Source organism: Sphaeramia orbicularis, chromosome 11 (genome assembly GCF_902148855.1).
Source record: "Sphaeramia orbicularis chromosome 11, fSphaOr1.1, whole genome shotgun sequence".
Lineage (NCBI taxonomy): Eukaryota > Metazoa > Chordata > Actinopteri > Kurtiformes > Apogonidae > Sphaeramia > Sphaeramia orbicularis.
In genome coordinates, this window is record NC_043967.1 from 19,040,028 (window position 1) to 19,059,395 (window position 19,368).

The 19,368-nt window shown below is 37.9% G+C and overlaps 1 protein-coding gene across 2 annotated transcripts in view; it reads left to right on the forward strand.

The window, feature by feature from the left end:
* phf14 (PHD finger protein 14) overlaps positions 1-19,368 on the forward strand; it is a 125,955-nt gene that overhangs the window by 67,184 nt on the left and 39,403 nt on the right. The gene's annotated exons all lie outside the window — the stretch shown is intronic.

Sequence of the window (19,368 nt, forward strand, 5' to 3'; positions counted from 1 at the left end):
AGTCTAGGATGGAGATCAGTAGATGTGGATAAGGAACCTTTTTGATGTGGTTATTTAAGGACTAAGGACCAAAGTGTGTATTAATAATTGCATTCTTTCATTTGAAAAATTAGCTTTTCAGCACTATCAGACATACAGTATTATTAAAAGGAGGACATTGTTTCTTCATAGCCTCTACAGTATTTTTGGCTTCTCTATACTTGACTTCATTTGTTATTGATAAATATGCCAGCTTTAGTATTCTTTGGTTGGAAGGCTCAGCTAAAAACTGGTCGTCCATTGACCATGAATATCTGCAGTAAACTTTGTGGCAGTCTGCCCTGAAGTTGTTAAATATCCTCTTGAAATCAAAGTGTTGGACAGGCGCTGTACCAAGCCGTACAAAAAGCCAGTGTCACTGTAGCTTAATGTAACAAAAGTGCTTTGTCTGCATGTGGATGGGCAGCATTTGTTCTTGGAACAATTGCATTAGAACAGAGAAAGAGAGACATTTTAGTTTTCAACATGGTGGCAGCAGCATTTTGTGGCATCTCTGCGAGATGGAATCAACTCACCGTGGCGAACTGTGGATGCCCCCATCCCTCATCCTCGACCTGGGGTCTTTGGGGACCGAACAGCAGCCGGCAGACCAGAGATCAGCTTGGCTGCAGCTGTGTTCTGGTTAGGTGGGGATGAGACTGAGGCCAGGAGATGTAGGAAGAGGAGGGAGGAAGCAGAGGGTTGGGGGCTGTGGGTGGGGGGCTCAGGGATAAAGAGAGAGAAAAGATAGCAGGGAGGTTTTGGAAAGCAGTAACCTTTCCAATGATGAGTGCGTTTCCCATTACTGCTCTGACACCAGATCCGGGGAGATGATTTAATGGCGGCATTTTGTTTTTGCTGACTTCACCCTTTTTCCCCCCTATTAAAACAGAAAACACAAGAGCTAGGACTCAGGCTGTGTGGGAAGTGTGGCCAAGCAGCTAAAATCTATTACTCCCCGGTTTCTTCCCCCGTCTCTTTATCCCACTGATTCCACCACAGTATGTGTCCACTCGAATGCTTCCTGAGGCACTGGCTCTTCCTTCTCTTAACTGGTTTCTGTCTGATCCTCTCAGAGCTGCACTGGGGGCCCCTCACCTCACATTTTAATCACTACTACCGAAGTTCATCTACAAAGCATTTATTTTGAGCACACCTTATATCTTAATTGATTACCTTGTCATAGACTTGTGGCAAAGGAGCTGCTCTGCGCTTCAAGCTGTTTGTATCTCTTAAGGAATTAGTGACGCTTTGGTAGAGCAGACTCAGGTTTCAGCCGGGTCACGCAGTACATGGCTTGGGTTCATCCTGCAGAGGTGAAGGCACAGACCGGCTGCTGCTGAAACCTCTTCACTCTTCTACCTGCTTCACTGGTTCACTGGGGCCCCCTGCTGGAAAACACGAGTAACTTCGATCCCATAAAAAGCACCAGGTGAGGAACGGTAGAGCGCGGTCCCCATACTCTCCCCTTCCATCCCAGCTGTGAATGAGTTGTGTCCAGATGAGCTAATAAAGGCAGCCGTTCTGACGAAGCGTTCTCCATAGCTGCGACTTCAGCAGTCCATTCATTACACCCCCCCCACCCACCCCCCCCCCCTTGTAAAACAATGGCTCTTTTATAATGTAGCACTGACCCAACAGTAAATCAAAAAGTAGGAGGCTTGCAAAGTCCAATAATCCACTCCTTTCTATGGCAAGACACCGGCGCACTTTGTCATGGATGAGTCAATGGCTGAGTGCTTTGTGTCATATTGATTTCTGTCACGTGGCCACTCCCAAGGTAATTGCATTGCCCACTTGTGATAAATTCACTGCCTTGTTTCAGCCACTTGGGTTCAGACACCAGAGCTGCTGGAGAGAAAAGAAGTTTTTGAGGCCGTAGTCTCACTGTCAATACATGGACTCATGACTGTGGGCACAAAGCGGTTCGAAACCAAAAAGCATCAATACCCCACCGCATCATTAATGGTATTTAGCTCAGTGTTTCATTTCTGTCATTTTGACTCAGTCATTGTTTTTGTAATCTGCTTTGCTTCGATAAGGACAGATGAACATGGCACCCAGTGCCTTACCGGTTTTGTCCTCTGGGGTTGAGATCAGAATAGGCAGCCAAAACGATCTAATTAAACGAACAATAATGACAATTAACCAGCGAGCACCAATTAAACCTATGAAATAGCACATACGGCAGACAAACAAAAAGTCCAATTTAAAAAGAAATAAATTGCACTTAGTTCACTTATCCAAGGATTACATGACCTTAAAGGGGTTACATGTAGTATTTATTTCCAAAACGCTCCAAAAATCACCCATTAATCAACATGTATCCACAGAGTGTATTACTGAATAAAATATAAAGCTCATCGTTCACATGCATCTGTATTATGGTGTCAAGTTTTCTCCTCCAAATTAAAACTCATAGATGGTGATTTTGATAGTTAAAATGACACTGTGTCTTATAATCTTCATGTACTGCGTCTGCTGATAGTTTACAATAAATCTGTAATCAATAATGAAACAATGCTAAATTAATGCATTTATGTTTTTTTCTGTCTGTGTGTTTTGTAAATGTATAAATTGTAATACTTTTATACTGAAAATGGACTCCAAGAAGAATAGTCTTAGGAAGAGACTAATGGGAATCCTTAAATAAAGAAATAAAGAATAGCTCTGTTAGCTTAGCTCTGTTTTTAGACAAAAACATTCCCAATAAATCCACAAATTACTTGTTTTCTGCATACTTTGTGTTGTTAATAGCAGATCTAAAGATCAGTTAGAAATTTCCAAAAAAGGTCATATCTTTCACATTTGTGGATTAGTTGATCCACAGTCTGAACAAATGGTGAATTTACCAGATTATAACATTGCATATTAACTTTATACCTTCATACGCCTCATAATTCAATTCATGTGTTGAAGAAATGCTGTGATTTCATCATCAAACTCCTTTGTTTTCATTTAGAGCTGTGTCCAGTGATGAAATCAAGAACAGTGCTTCCTGCTTTTATTACTTTTGAGGATGTTTTTTTTTTTTTTTCCCTTTTTTGAAAAACAGTAAATGTGGTAGGGGAAGTAGAAACACCTTTTAAAATAAATTCTGAGTTAGCAAATGCAAATGATGTGAATCAGCTGTTTGTGGCATCTTCCCAGATAGTGTTGGTGATGAGACCAAATTATTCCTCAGCTTCATCTGGGAAAAAATAATTTGACTGAGAAACAGCAACAGAGCATGTTACTTCTCATCTGTATCGTAGCTTACACTGCCTTCAGACGCCATTACACTGCTCTATTTATTTGCACCAAATGAGTGTATGTAGATTTTTTTTTTTTGTCACTGTGAAAGTTTGCGTGTAATTTACTTGACATTTTATGGAAACATGGATAATGACAGATATTGTTGCTGTTATTAAGGTTAGGTTTAAGGGGTAAATCTCTTTTCAAAAGTAACTCAGCTTTAACCCTTTAACCCCTGAGACGTTATTCCAAAGCTGCTGTGAGTATGTGCTTGTGTTCCTTTTCTTCAGTGGTTTTGTTTTACTGTGTGTTTTAGGGTCAAAACTGGGTGGAATAACAGAAAAAGACAAAGAGAGGAATTAAAGTTTGACAGGTTTTTACTAAATAAATCACTCAGAATGTACATCAATAAGAGATTTAGGATGTTGAACATAAACTGTGAACTGGAACACACTAAACAACAAGTATTTGAATTTGGGCCCAGTAGTTTTTGTTTTGGGGCTCTTTTTTTCTAAATCTGTCCAGCTGCTTTTTGACACCTGGTTGAACTCCAAAAAGCATTTACACAGTCAAAAGTTGGTAAAAAATACAGTTAAAGAATAAAGGAAAATCACCACAACGCTGCAAACAACAGTAAAAACAGACAAACAAACAAACAAACAAACAAAAAAACGAGGAAAACAGTTTTTTAAAAAAAAGCCTAAACCATCCATTTTTATTGTGAGTCTGTGCTTAGCCCCCCATTCCACAGGTGGAGGGGAGTGCACTGAGCATGCTCAGATGTCTATGGAAAGAACAAGGTCTATTCTATCAGCACGTTTTGAAATTTTAACTATTTAGCAAATGGTTGAATTTTTATGAATATTACAAATAAATCATACCATCAGAACGAGCACCGCAGACACATCAGGGGTTAAAGGGTTAAGCTTTTTCATGCTCTTTTTTTTTCATAATATTTATAAGTAATGGTATGGTTTATGCTGATTAATTGCAAGGTACAATTCGTTGTTTACAGTGTCTACTAAAGCTTTACCTCATTCACACTGATAAAGTTGAGTGTTGTATCAGCTTGTAAACAGACTTCAAAGTATCGAGTCCAGCAGGAAATAAAATTTGTGGTCTTTCTCCATTTCGACACGGTTCACTGAGCTTGAATTAGGTTCTTAGATTTCCAAGTCCAAAAAGCTCACATTTAGACACATAATTTTTAATTTCTCTGCATCCGACTTGGTCTAATACCGTGTCATTGATGTCCTCATCAGTGTGATGTGATTTAATTTAGTTGTGGCGTTACATCGCTGAATATTCCTGCACGCTGTGCGGATGAGTGGATGCTCTTTGTGCTTTCGATGACACCACCTCTCGATGAAAGCAGGACACAGATGTGACAGATAATTCGAAGAGGTGGACGAGATCAAACAAAAGCCAGTTTAGATTCATGGCCAACGGACCCGCTCTGCTATGAGGGGGGTCACGGGAGTGATGCCAGAGGGGAGAGGGGTTGGTGGATCTGAGAACTTCACACAGAGATTAAACACCAGATGAAAGTGGACACGAATCGCCAATTGAGAGCAACATGTGTAGCAGACAAAAGCAATCAATCATGTCCCCTCCACCACTTCACCTCCAATAAGATTACATCAATCAATAAGCTCTCTTATGAGTGATTGGATTTTGTCTGCCTCCAAAGTGCAAGGGAGGGGGAGGGTGGTGGTCTGCTCAATTTTCCCAATGATTAAAGCAGGGCCAAATTGCTTAGATAACATCAAGGACCTTGCTGTGGCGAGGTGTGTAAGGGCAGCACTGGGAGCAGATAGAGGCAGGTGACAGACAGTAACCAGACTAAGAACAACACCGCCTACATTAAGGTGATGAGTCACAACCAGAGAAAAGTCACTGTTTCTATGAACATGGATAAATCTGTGTTCGATGGGATCTGTGGGATGTGTGGGCAGTAACCAGTATGACCAGAGACATCGAACAGTCCAGTGGTCGAGGACTTTGTGAAACCTTCAAGGAAGTATGTTAACCCTTCAACTGCTGAGACATTATGTCAATGAAACAAACTGCTTAGAATTTGCGTAGAAGTGTCATAAAAGCCGCTGGGAGTGTGTGTTTGTGTTCCTTCCTTCAGTGGTTTTGTTTTACAGTGTGTTTTAGGCAGGGCCACGGCGCCATACCAAATTTAACATCCTTTCAACGTTTGCCGCCCGATTTCTATGCCTCCCTTCTATGGCAAATCTTACCTGAAATTTTCACAACTTCCAACCTGTATCCACTGGGCCCCCACAAATCCTGAGCCCCATGAATTTGTCATGTTTACCCCCTCCCCTTATCAGCGCCCCAGGTTTTAGGGTCAAAACAGGGTGGAACTAGAAGCACTCGGAGAGCGCAGACCTCCGCCAAGGCTGATGAGTGGGCCCCCCCGTGGGCCCCCCCACCCCCGATCACCCCCAAAAGTTAATCATTTCTTCCTTATCCCATTTCCAACAAACCCTGAAAATTTCATCAAAATCTGTCCATAACTTTTTGAGTTATGTTGCACACTAACGGACAGACAAACAGACAGACAAACCCTGGCAAAAACATAACCTCCTTGGCGGAGGTAATAACGGAAAAAGACAAAAAGAGGAATTGAACTTTGACAGGTTTTTACTAAATAAGGCACTCACAATGTACATCAATAAGAGATTTAGGATGTTGAACATAAACTGTGAACTGGAACACACTGAACAACAAGGATTTGAATTTGGGCCCAGTAGTTTTTATTTTGGGGCTCTTTTTTAAATCAGTCCAGCTACTGTTTGACACCTGGTTGAACTGCAAACAGCAGTTACATGGTCAAAACTCAGTAAAAACACAGTAAAAAAAAAACCAAAGTAAATAATAATAATAAAGGAAAATCACAACAACACTGCAAACAGTAAAAACAAAAAACAAGGAAAACGGTGTAAAAAAAAAAAAAAAGCCTTAACCGTCTATTTTTATAGCAAGTCGGTCTCACTCACTGCTGTGTTTTGCCCCCCATTACACAGGCGACAGCAGGTGAACTGAGCATGCTCAGATGTCTATGGAAAGAACAAGGTCTCTTCTATTAGCATGTTTTGAAATGTTTCTTATTGAGCTAACACTTGACATTTTATGAATAATTAAACTAAATCATGCATTCAGAATGTTCACCACAGACACGTCAGGAGCTAAAGGGTTAAAGTCTTAAACCCTTGGCTCCCATAAACTTGCATTACACTCCTCTCTAAAAATATTACACATCAATCATTTTTTCCATAAGTCATTCTGATTTCACCCGTAACATTTGCACCGTCTCTTAAGAGAACTGGTACATCTTTTTTTTTGTCAATTTTTCAGTAATTTTTTCTTCTATTAATAAGATCTCAGGTCAGATATGCTTTAATGTCTGCCGTGTTGGACTTTGATTGACAGCTCAGTGTGACAGCTCGCCCGCCTGCCGAGTTGGACTTTCAGAGTTTCTGTTTATCTAAGAAAACACTTTTCCCTTGACAGATTGCTTCACTGTAGCTATGGTAATGTTCCACAGACAAGACTGTAAAATGACTTTGTTTCATGAGGCTTGATGTTTACCGTCAGTTAACACTCAGCATTAGCTTTAGCATTAGCTCACCTCTGACCCTCTTAGGCTTCTGTAGTCCTGGTCCTGTTGTCAAATTACAGTCACTTCCAACTGTAAATACTTCTTCCTACTCAGAATTACAGTTCAGACACCGAACAGAAACAAACACAGAAATGGACTATAATGGAATGTAACATTGATATTTATGTTTATGCATATGTGTGTATTGTGTTTTTATTACCTTACACTTACAACAAACGAAAGACCAAGTCACCGCCATGTTTCTATAATAGCTCTGAACTGATCTCTTCCCTTTTTTCACTGTAAAGTTAACATCCCTTCAAATAAAAAAAAGCCCAGAACGGACAAAACAAAATAGCTTTTTGGATTTATTTTTTATGGCCACAGTAGAAGGGACTGTGGTATTCATGTGGTTGAAAACTCTTGTCTACTGAGTTGTCACACACTTATCAATAATGAAAGTAATGACTGTCATGAAGACTCACAGCAAAATAGAATAGAGAGTGGAAAAGTGAACCAATAGGATCCTAATTTTGGAAAACTACTAAAGACACAACTGATTATTAGTCATGATTAATATTGGGAGTGACTGTTCCTATTGTCAAAAATGAATTTTAACCCTATAACACCAAACGTATCATATTTGATACATGAGTTTTGAAGCACGCTACATGATCAGTGTGATATTTTTTTCCTTGAAAAACCTGATGTATACAATTAGATACATGCAATACACAGATAATCCACCAGGGGGGAGGAGTTCATTCACCAAAGGCCTTTTCAGTGACACTACAAGATTGTCATTAATGAGGAAGGAGGCAGAAGTTTGCCAATTTTGAAAAGGAATTACCAATTTGTTAGACATGTTTGAGTTATATTATGTGTTTGTTCAAAAATAACAATATTTGAGCGTTGAGACTTAGTGTATCAAATATCATACAAAATTGAAACTCATACATGGGAATTGATGATTGGAAAAAAAAAAGGGGGTTGTTCAGAAGGACCAATAAAGGCTGTAGTTTCAGAGAATTGGAATTTTTGGTCAATGATTTAATGGTTCAGGCTTTACAGGGTTAATGCAAAGACTAAAGCAAAATTCATAAATCTGACTCCTACTTAGCAGGACCTAAAACTGCATCCAACTTAATCCATATAGACCCACAAAGCCACCAGTGACCAAAAGCATCTACTCAATTCTCTAATATTTAATACCTGTCGATCCACTGATCCTATCAGTCCATGTGAATAATTGGTGTGAAATGCAGTTTGTCATCTTTTCGTTGCCATCAGATTTGACCCATTTGGACGTTCAGAGGCTCCATAGTTACTGCAGAAACACTGTCATCTTCTACAACACTGATTCACCAGTAAAACCCATGGAGTTGGATCAATGACAGTGGTTTTTGAGGCTTGTTTTTATGTTCAGTTAATGACATATTTTGGTGAAAAATGCCCTTTTTCTTCAGTTTTCTCTGTTTTTATATAATAACCTTTGAATCTACTCTGAGTTTTCATGAACATCTACATGATCAGTTAATTAAATACAGGGGAAAATAACATTATTTACACTGAATGATGACGGTAGGATTGGATAATATCATAGTAAATGGTAATAAATTACTTAAGAAAGGTTAAAAAGAGAAAAATCCATTTAGGAGCTGCCATAAAAGTTGCACTAGGTCTTCATGGGTTAAGGATGTGAGGAGGAAATGTTTCTAAACTTAATAAATTAGTACCAGTCTTTACTTGAACACTATATCAGATTCAGTAAAAGACCAGACAGTTTAGACCAGAAAACTTCACTATCTAGTCACCATACTTTACTTGTAGTCAGTTCTTCCTGATATTATCTTATCTGAAATTATAGCTTTATTGCCGTTTGAAAGATGATTCAGCTTGGACAAATCCACTGAGCCTTTCTCCTGCCAATTTCCTGAAATAAAACCCAGAGGAGCAGCTTCACCTCACGCACTTGTAGGAGTTAATGTGGCGAATGTAATGGTTTTTCATACGTCAACATTGACCTGTTCAATTCATTGTGTGGTTTAGTTTCACCTACACAGCCTATTCCACTAAATGCATTGAAAACAGTTTGTTTATTTCAGAAATTGCGATTAATTATTTCCAGACTCCTGCGGTTGGCGGACTGTGGTTGTGTTTGTCGATCCTTGGTGCTGATGTGTAGAACTGTGATGCGCGATTTAGCTGAAAAAGACAATAGCCTTTAGTCCACCATTAATGAATAAACGGAGATCAAAAACCACGTTATCTCACATTCACACACAAAACCTTGTGTCCGGGTCACTGAGCAATGCTTAAACTCAAAGATCTTCTCCTGGATACTCTAAAAAACATTACAATGGGTTCATTAAGGTAAGTAATTAGGGAAGCGTGTGTGCAGTCGTCACAGTGTTGCTAAATAAAAAGAGCCCTCCTGTGTGTATGGAAGGTCTTCAAGAGTCTCCTGCAGTGAAACTGAAGAGTTTGCTCCTTCTTTTCCACCTTAGTTGGAGATTCATGCAAAATCAATTGGCTGTTTGCGTGCAACAATAGGAGTGTGCTCATTAGTGGAGCACACACACTTTGGTCATTTGTCTTCTATTCACTAGGTGGCCAGAGGGCACTTTAAATTCCCATCGTTTCCCAGGCAGATATGCCTGCTCAGCCCATCCAAGACTCTTTAGTGTGTGTGTGTGTGTGTGTGTGTGTGTATGTGTGTGTGTGTGTGTGTGTGTGTGTGTGGAGTGTGTGTAAAAGAAAGATCCACCTGCCTCTGCATATCTCTGTACTAATGTGCAGCAGCTGTTAGCTTCTACCCCTACAACTCATAAGATGCCAATTATCTATGCCAATTAAGTTTCTACTCTGATTTTAGTAAATCTACCAAACTTAATGTGTAAACACGGTGAGGTTATTATTACACCTTTTACAGGGTTACGGTGCCAGATGGCTGCCTTCCACAACTCTATATTTATTACAGTTTGGTGAGTTACAGTGAAAATGCTGTTCGTTGTATAAACGCTGACAAAAGTGTTCCAAATCTGATCTTTTCACTCATATGTGACTCAGATCTGTTTTTTCATGATAGTGTCAGCAGCACAAATCACCCTGAATGTATTTTTTTTTTTTTTTCAATTTGGATTATGATTGCTTTCATATGTGGTCTTAAAGGGGTCATATTTAGCTTTTTCAAATGGAATTATGCATTTTAAAACATTTCCATGTGGTGTACATAAACTGTAAATGCTATGCTTGGGTCTGAATTCTTCATTAATTCAACTCCACAGGCCCATCTTCAACACTATTTCTGAGTAATGACACCAGAGAGGTCGTTTTGAGCGCTGGCCCTTTAAATGCACATGAGCCACTTCACGCCCCACCCCCTCCAGGTTGTTGACCATGCTGCTCTGTACCGTTTCTCCATACTCTGAGAAATGTTTGTCAGAAGACCTTATATGTGCAAATGTCTTGATGTAACTAGCTGTAGATGCAACAAATTAAGAAGGAATTAAAACAGATTTTTGCTGAAATGAATATAAAGCTAGCTAAATGTACCAAAGACTAGTAAAAGTGGGTTTAGCAAAATATGACCCCTTTAAATCAGAGACAAATCAGATTTGATCATCTTCAATGTGACCTCAGTCTGAATAGTCAGATCAGAATTCATCTTTTATCAGAACTCTGCACTGATTTGAATCACTCGCATCTAATATAGAGCTTAAAAATACATGAATGCTGAACTAACAATAATCCAACACATCATATACAACTGTACAATACTGACTGGGACCTTTTTACTCCACCATAACTAACCACTGCTTATGCAAGTGTTTCAGTTCAGGACTGAAACCAGTTCAGATATACTAATCACATCAGATTTGTTTTGTTTGGCTGCTCATGTAATGTTTTGGCCGTTAAGACTGGCAGTGCAAACATAGCCTTCAGGATACAGATGGGTCCAATCAAGCGAAAGTGAACATCAATATGAAGAAGTACATTTGCACACATCATTTATCAAGCGTGCTCATTCTTTAGCGAAATATCTCTATTTTATGGAACTGTTATCCTTTTTAAAATACCACTTACACAGTACAGGAGAAGTTCTGACCTTCTGCTAGGCTGCATTAAATTAACAAAAACGCAAAAGACTGTCTATTACTTTGAGAAATTAAAATTCTGAATGATGTTTGTGAATTCATACACTGGTCACATTAAAAAAGACTATCTGTGAACTGTTACCGAGAAATGACTCTTTATTTGTAATTTACCTATATCAGTATGGACCACCACAAGTTGTAAATAACACTGTGTTAGTATTAAATACATTCAATAAAGCTTTGTGATTAGATCTGGTTTGTTGTTTTAAAAAATAAGTCAACAATTTGGGTGATGCATACAATGGTAAAGAGTCATCCACGTTACTATGGCAACCTGTCCACCTGTTACCACATTCTCATGTCAATAAAACAGAGACTTTTCAATATTTTACTCCAAAATTTATTTTCAGCATAGTTGAACATAATATCTAAAAGGTTTTGTCATTGATATCAATTTCTGTTGAGAACCGCATGTTTTGAATGTTTGCGTAAAGCTTAAAAAATAGATGTCCGTTTCAAGTCCATGTGTTACCGAGCAGTAATTTGACATTTTTCACCAAAAATTTTTCTCCCCCCAAATGTTGTTATACATAATTAAATAAATACATATTGAAGTGCTTATAAATACCTACTCAAATATGTATAATACATGCATATAAGTTACTCTGCTTACATGACAGAGACTGTTGAACACCAAATGTGTCCATGTGTTACCGCTTGATCAGACCCATATATTTTAATACATCCTGAATGTTTTTCTAAGAATTCCTAGTAACTATGCGGTATGGCCAAAGATCAGTAATATTGTGATCTACATTCTGGGGTTTTCTCATCTTTTATAAAATGTAGACGTGTTACCGGTCTATAACAAATTTAGTCCAAGCTACTTTTTGGGTTCTGCAGATGGGATGTTATGTGATACAGTTGTTGTTATCTGACTAAAAACACCCATTTTAGATCAATGCCAGTGCAATATTCCAATAATGGCCACACCCAAAATGTGAAACAAATCTGCTGATCAATGAAATATGTCACCAAAAATTGTTATGTGTTTTTTATGTGACCACGCAGGCACGCACCTTGTTTATGGCAGTAAATATGTTTTTCCCGCCGCTCCTCATCCTGGGATGCAGAATTGTGATGTTTTTGTCGCATTTCAGTGACGTAAAGGTCAGATAAATGTGACCTGGCCGTTCAGACTGAAGTTTCACTGCAAAATATCAGATACGTATCGGATTTAGGACCACCAAATGAAAGTGGCCTGGGTCGGATTTGAAAAAAATCGTGTTTGTGTTATTCAAACTGTCTTTAACAGATAGGATACAGGTCACATATGGGCAAAAAAATCAGATTTGGGCCACATTTGCCTGCAGTCTGAACATAGCCTTAGTGTTGATGAAGATCTGGAGTTGGTCCCAGAGTACCTTCAATGGCAACTCACTGCTACTAATGTGCTGATCGCTAATGCTAATGCTAATGCTAGGTGCTTTGTATATTAGAATGGATAAAATGCAGAGATGGAACTTCCCTTTGGAGATAATATAGTGTCTTAACCTTAACCTTATTCTGCATGTGTGCTTATGTGAAGTTTGGTGCTGTACAGGGAGGTTTTCATTTTCTAAGTTAGCCAAATCATTTCTAAGCTAACTGTCGCATGAGTCGCAGCAGTAGAAACTTGGAATCAGTGTATTGATGCAGGCAGTCATAAGCTAACAGTGGAATTAGCAAACGATCATCTGCACAAAACAGACTTCAGCGCATGAAAATTTAAACATCTTAAACAAGGATTCAATTCCACAGCTGAATGGCAGCACCAGTGTTTTACTTTTTAGATTCCTAAATGCAAGAAATAACAGCAAGTATGAATGTTTGTTTGAATATTTCTGTCTACATAAGATAATTCTGATTATCTAAACCCACCGCCTTCATCATAAGAACAATGTAGGTGTTATGAACATTCAGTGTGAGTAGTGCAGATATTGAGTTTTACACTGTACACAGCTGTGTAATCTGTTTCAGTGGCAGTTTGTTGTGGATGTATCCTCATTGATAATTCATGACATGATCAAAACATCAAGACAAACGTATGCTCAACAAAGCTCAGTTATCCTCTGGCATGTCATCCACTGTTTATATTCCACCTCACTTGAAGCCTGAGGCACAGTAGCCATCCACCATATTGCATTTGTCTGCAGAGCCATCAGATTCGGTACCATCAAATTGCCTAATTTGTTTCAGCTCAGACATCCAACACAAAGCTGGTTTCTTTGTTGAGGACTAGTAATTGATACCTGAGCACTCACTGCCATAAATCATGCACAGACAGCTTCTTGGATGGAGCGTTTAATGTGATTTCATGATATTCATTCTGAGACCACAGCGTGAAAAGACCGCTCAATCCCAACAAAATGAAACAGATTCAGTGTGGAGGAGCAGTGATCACCGGCTGATTATTCAATAAGGCCTATTCTTTCCAGAAGGGGGTGGGTCAGTGGTGCAGTTTACCTCAACTGAAGAGTGATTGTACAATGTACTATTTACTAACTTTCCTTCAAGGATTATTTTCTTTGTCCAGGTGTAGAGTGATCAATTTGACTCTCCTGTAAGCCTGTTCTTTAACATCTCTAGTTTCCTCCACTGGGTTGAAGAATGGTTAAACCACAGTTCACATTACTAACAGGAGTTACACCAGCTGAAATAGTTTCAGTGTTGGTGTTCATTACACCTGGAATCTTACACCTGCCTCTTATGCAGTGTTTTTCAACCTTGGAATTCAAATGGGGTTGCCTGAAATTTATTGTAATTGATAAAAAAAAATCCAAAAAACATACTAATAAAAATATATGGTGAGTTGAGCGAGACAATCCCAATACATAAAAGACATGACAAACTGTGAAGCTGAAACTGAAGCACTGTGGCACTGTTTATCTTTCAAATGTTCATTGTGGTCAGTTTCAGATGCTGCAGCTCTTTCATAATTCATAGTTTGAGTTCTTGTTTGTTCAGTATTAATTGTCATCCTTGTAAATCCAAACTGGACTGACTGTACATATCTTGACCAAGGAAAATAAAATTCTCACTTTGTGCAGTAATCTACACCTGGCTTTTCTGCCTCTGTCCATAATAATATACATTATATACACAAAATATTGTATAAAATTAATGTTTATTTGCAACTTAGTATAGCAAACTATTACGTGATCAGAAACAAAATAATTTCAGCCAAAAAGAATTTCTCTGTATTGAATGTCTGGGGTCGCCAGAAATTTATGATGTTAAAATGGGATTACGTGTCAAAAAAGGTTGTGTCTTAACTCATCTTTTACCCATAATCAGCGACTATAACACCCAATAATTTCCCTCCTGCGATTAATAAATTATTCTGATTCGATTATTTATCAGTTTGTCAGTGTAGGCTATCATTATGCGTTAGCAACTACTCGATTATGCCGTGTTGTCACCATAGTTGTTTTGTTGGTTTCACCTCCCCATGTCACCACTGTATTTGTGTACCTTCTATAGGTTGTTAATAGTATCATGACATATCGCGATATATCGTATTGTGATCCTCAATTAGTGATTTATATCGTACCGCCAGATTCTTGCCAATATGCACCCCTGTTTACAAGTAGGATCTCCTGTGGCCAATAATGAAAATGAAGAGGAAAGGACATTTTGTGACTGTTGAACCATACACCTCCACGTGCACTGACAGCGCTTTGGTGTTAAAATAATTTTAATACGTTGTTTATTGTGAACTTTAGAGTGGATTGTAGAGCTGGTGCAATGGGCCACTAGTTTTTTAAAGGTCCAGCATGTTACATTCAAGAGGATATAATTACAGAAATGGAATGTAATGTTCCTAATTATGTTTTCATTAGTGTACAATCACACAAAAATGAGGACTGTTGTATTTTCACCTCCTGGAAATGAACCATTTGGATACTTTTCACATTCTGCCATCTTGCATTGTCTTGTTTTTTTCCACATCATAGTTGGTATCATTCAACTTTAACCCTTTATAGTCACTCAGAAATACTCTGAAATTCAAAATTTCAACCTTAGTGTGTTATTGGAGGACATAACAAGACTTTATAACTTTTGTGAAATTTTTCAAAATTTCTTATTGTCATGTAGGAAATCAAGATCAATGAAGTTACCATATTTGGTTCCTTGCCCATAAGCGGCAAAAAAATCAAAGAAGTATGTAAACTACAAGAAAAACACATGTAATGTGAAAGGAACATATATTATAGAACATTAGAATATCACTTTTAGAACATTAGACCAACGTAAGTGCTGATCCAGACACATTCTCCCTTTGAACATCATTCCTTACATTAGTACCATTACTTCGTGGTACTTAACAAAACAGGTACACTCATTGTTCATGCAGAGGTGGACTTTACAGACCCTGTAGACCACATTGGACCTGAGATTGTTGACTCACTGTCCTCACTAGTCGCTTTTCCATTAGACATCTGTGCAAAACTTTACCGATATTTACTAAATGTCGAAAAAACAGAAGTGCGTAATGTCGGTTTTTCCATTAAATCACAAATATGATGATTTGTTAATTAATCATCGTGAGATGACACAAGAAGTCATTCCATAAACATGGCGACGAACGTAAATATGGTGTTGATTTACAGATATATTCATTATTATTATTATGTATTACCCCTCTATCTCGTACTAAATTAAAAAATGATTGGGTTTCCTGGTGTGTCCACACATACCGCGACATGCTTCTTCTTCTTCTTTGCTTGTTGTAATGTATGTCAACATCCGTTTTTTTAATTCACCAGACTCTAGTTGTGAAAAAAGGTCTTTTCATTGCAGTTTTGCATGATATACCATTTGCGCTATGCCCAAAAAACCACCTCTTGCCAGTACAAAAACTTTTAATCAGAAAATGAGACTTTTTGCGAAATTGTTGTTTTTCTGTTAGGTAAATTTTTATGTGCAAGTTATATTTGCACAGTTTGAGGGTCAATGGGAAAGCAACTACTGTCTGGTTATATACAATAAAAGAGAGTTCAAGGTTAATAAGGGCAAAATCGACAACAATTTCAGTGCAAATTCATAAGCAATCCTGTTGACCAAAGTGTATTGTTTTCTCGACCCTTTAAATCAGACTTAACCCATAAAGACCCAAACATCCACTGCTGATGAAAAGCATCTACTGATCTAAACTGTTTAATAACTTCTGATCCACAAACCCTATCAATACACGTAAATAATTGGCGAAATTGTCATTTTTCTATTTGGTAAATTTTTATGCGCAAGTTATATTTGCACAATTTGAGGGTCAATGGAAAAGCGACTACTGTAACTGTTGCTGTCACTGTCTTGTAACGTATGTGGAAATACTAAAAATAGTCACTTGCCTGATAAAGGGTTAAAGTGAATTACTAAATTAATTAAAAATTAAAAATTAATTAAAAAGCCCAAGCTGATTAAACAAACACTGGCTTTAACAAGTGACTTGCAGCCACCATAGGGGAAGGCAGGGGAATATTCAGACAGTTATAAATGCATTTATAAAACAAAATTCATCTTTCAATAATTCAATTCCTAGCTAGAGTACTATCCTAAAAATTGTGACACTGAAAGAATCACTTGTCACCTCTGTTGTGTCTTGTAGTGTCTTCAAACCCGTCCTGGTGTCCTTCTTCAATCAGTAATGGAGACGAATAGAGAGCGGGTCTTGGTTGACCTCCCCGGCTTTAACCGCTGTTATCAGATTTTCATTGGAGAATGTGAATCTCCTTCATTGATTAGGACATAATTGGCTCTAATTGTGGAGTGTGTGTGTGTGTGTGTGTGTGTGTGTTTACCAGGCAGGGGAGCCTCTTGAAGGGCAGTCAGCCTCATAAATGATTAACAGGAAAGATGAATCTCTGCTGCAGCCACAGGTTAATCTTTACTCACATGCTTTTAAAGTGTTATATAGTGCTTCTTTGTGGTACTGACGTCCTTCCTTTTTACAAGTGAGATTTACGCAACAGTTTCAGCGTCAATTTATAATTCCAGCCTTTTTATATACAGATTGCAGTCTTTGGATATGCAAAATGACTTATACTAGCAGCTTTCTGTGTTTTTGACGTTTGATGGGCAGATTGTCGATGATGGCAGATCCTGTTTGATTTCCGAAGGCATCATCTGCTGCAGGAGTTTACGTCCTAATACAGCGTTAGATTCAGTGGTGAAATGCAAGTACTTTTACTGCAGTCTGTACTTTTCAATTTACAATTTTTCGTCTCCTTCCCGTCCAGTGAAAGCCACGTTAAGTGTTCCTTTATGGGTTGAGTAAATTCTTCTCGTCTTGGATTTAGTGGAAAATATACTGTGACAAAGCTAAAATGGGGCCTGTTTTTGTGAGATCGTGAATGGCATGGTTCTCAGCTAAGGTAGAGCGGTAAAAAAACTAAGTATACACATTAATGCAGCAGTAAAAAGAATCCAAAAAACATCACATATGATAAATGATAAAACACTGAAGCATTTTACTGCCCTTTGACTACATAAGTAAGTAAAGTAAAGTAAAGTAAATTTTATTTATAGAGCACTTTTCACAGACAGAGTCACAAAGTGCTTTATCAATTCAAATCAGAATCAAATTAATCAAATTAAATTAATTAATTAAATTAATTACATATGTACATATGGTTGATAATACTGACATACCAATGGTTAAGTAAGATTTTAAATGCAGAAATGTCACTGTGTAGTACTAGTAGAGTTTTCTCACACTGTTAGAATCTGAGTCATCCCCCATTGAGTAGATAAAAGTAAGTAGTTCTAGTTTTAATGAGTAATAAACCAAGAAAGGAACGCTTATTAAACTGCAGCTGGGACAGGCAGCCTCAGTTTCTATGTAGATGGGTCAATATTTACTCTTTAATTTGATCAAAGGAAAAAAAAAGAATATAACAAGTGGTGCCAGGCACTGCAAACCCTGCCCTCGCACATATTGTCCCATATTTTGGCATCAATCCAGCTGATGTCATCATGTCTATGCATGTACTGATGTCAGCATATCAGTTGTCTCTATATACGTGCCAAGTTTGAATTAAATTTAAACAAAATTGATGTTTTTATAGACATTTGAAATTCCGCCTTTATAAGTAAACGGGAGAAGAAAAAATATTTTAAAAATTCATAAATTCATGTGCTACTTTTCTTCAGGGATTTTGCTTTACTGTGTGTTTTAGGGTCAAAACGGTGGAATAACAGAAAAAAACAAAAAGAGGAATTGAAGTCTGACAGGTTTTTGCAAAATAAGGCGCTCAGAGTGTACTTCAGTAACAGATTTAGGATGTTGAACATGAACTGTGAACTGGAACACACTGAACAACAAGTATTGGACTTTTGGCCTAGTAGTTTTTGTTTTTGGTTAGTTTTTCTCTTTTTCTAAATCCATCCAGCTGCTTTTTGACACCTGGTTTAACTCCAAAAAGCAGTTACAGGGTGGGGAAGCAAAATTTACAATGAACATTTAGTTGTTTTTTCTCAGCAGGCACTACATCAATTGTTTTGAAACCAAACATATATTGATGTCATAATCATACCTAACACTATTATCCATACCTTTTCAGAAACTTTTGCCCATATGAGTAATCAGGAAAGCAAACGTCAAAGAGTGTGTGATTTGCTGAATGCACTCGTCACACCAAAGGAGATTTCAAAAATAGTTGGAGTGTCCATAAAGACTGTTTATAATGTGAAGAAGAGAATGACTATGAGCAAAACTATTACGAGAAAGTCTAGAAGATACTATTAAAGAAGAATGGGAGAAGTTGTCACCCGAATATTTGAGGAACACTTGCGCACATTTCAGGAAGCGTGTGAAGGCAGTTATTGAGAAAGAAGGAGGACACATAGAATAAAAACATTTTCTATTATGTCAATTTTCTTGTGGCAAATAAATTCTCATGACTTTCAATAAACTAATTGGTCATACACTGTCTTTCAATCCCTGCCTCAAAATATTGTAAATTTTGCTTCCCCACCCGGTACACGGTCAAAATTCTGTTTAAAAAAAAAAAAAAAAAAAAAAGGAAAATCACCACAACACTGCAAACAATAGTAAAAACAAAAAATACAACAAAGAAAACAGTGAAAAAGAAAAAAAAGAAAAGCCAAAACCATGTATTTTTTATAGCGAATCGGTCTCAGTCACTGCTCTGTGTTTTACCCTCCATTCCACAGGTGGCAGGGGGTGCACTGAGCATGCTCAGACGTCTATGAAAAGATCAAGGTCTATTCTATCAGCATGTTTTGAAATTTTTCCTGTTGAGCAAACGGTTGAATTTTTCGGAATATTTAAAATAAATCCTACATTCAGAATGCTCACCACAGACACGTCAGGGGTTAAAGGGTTACCGATTTGAAGGTTCAATAATC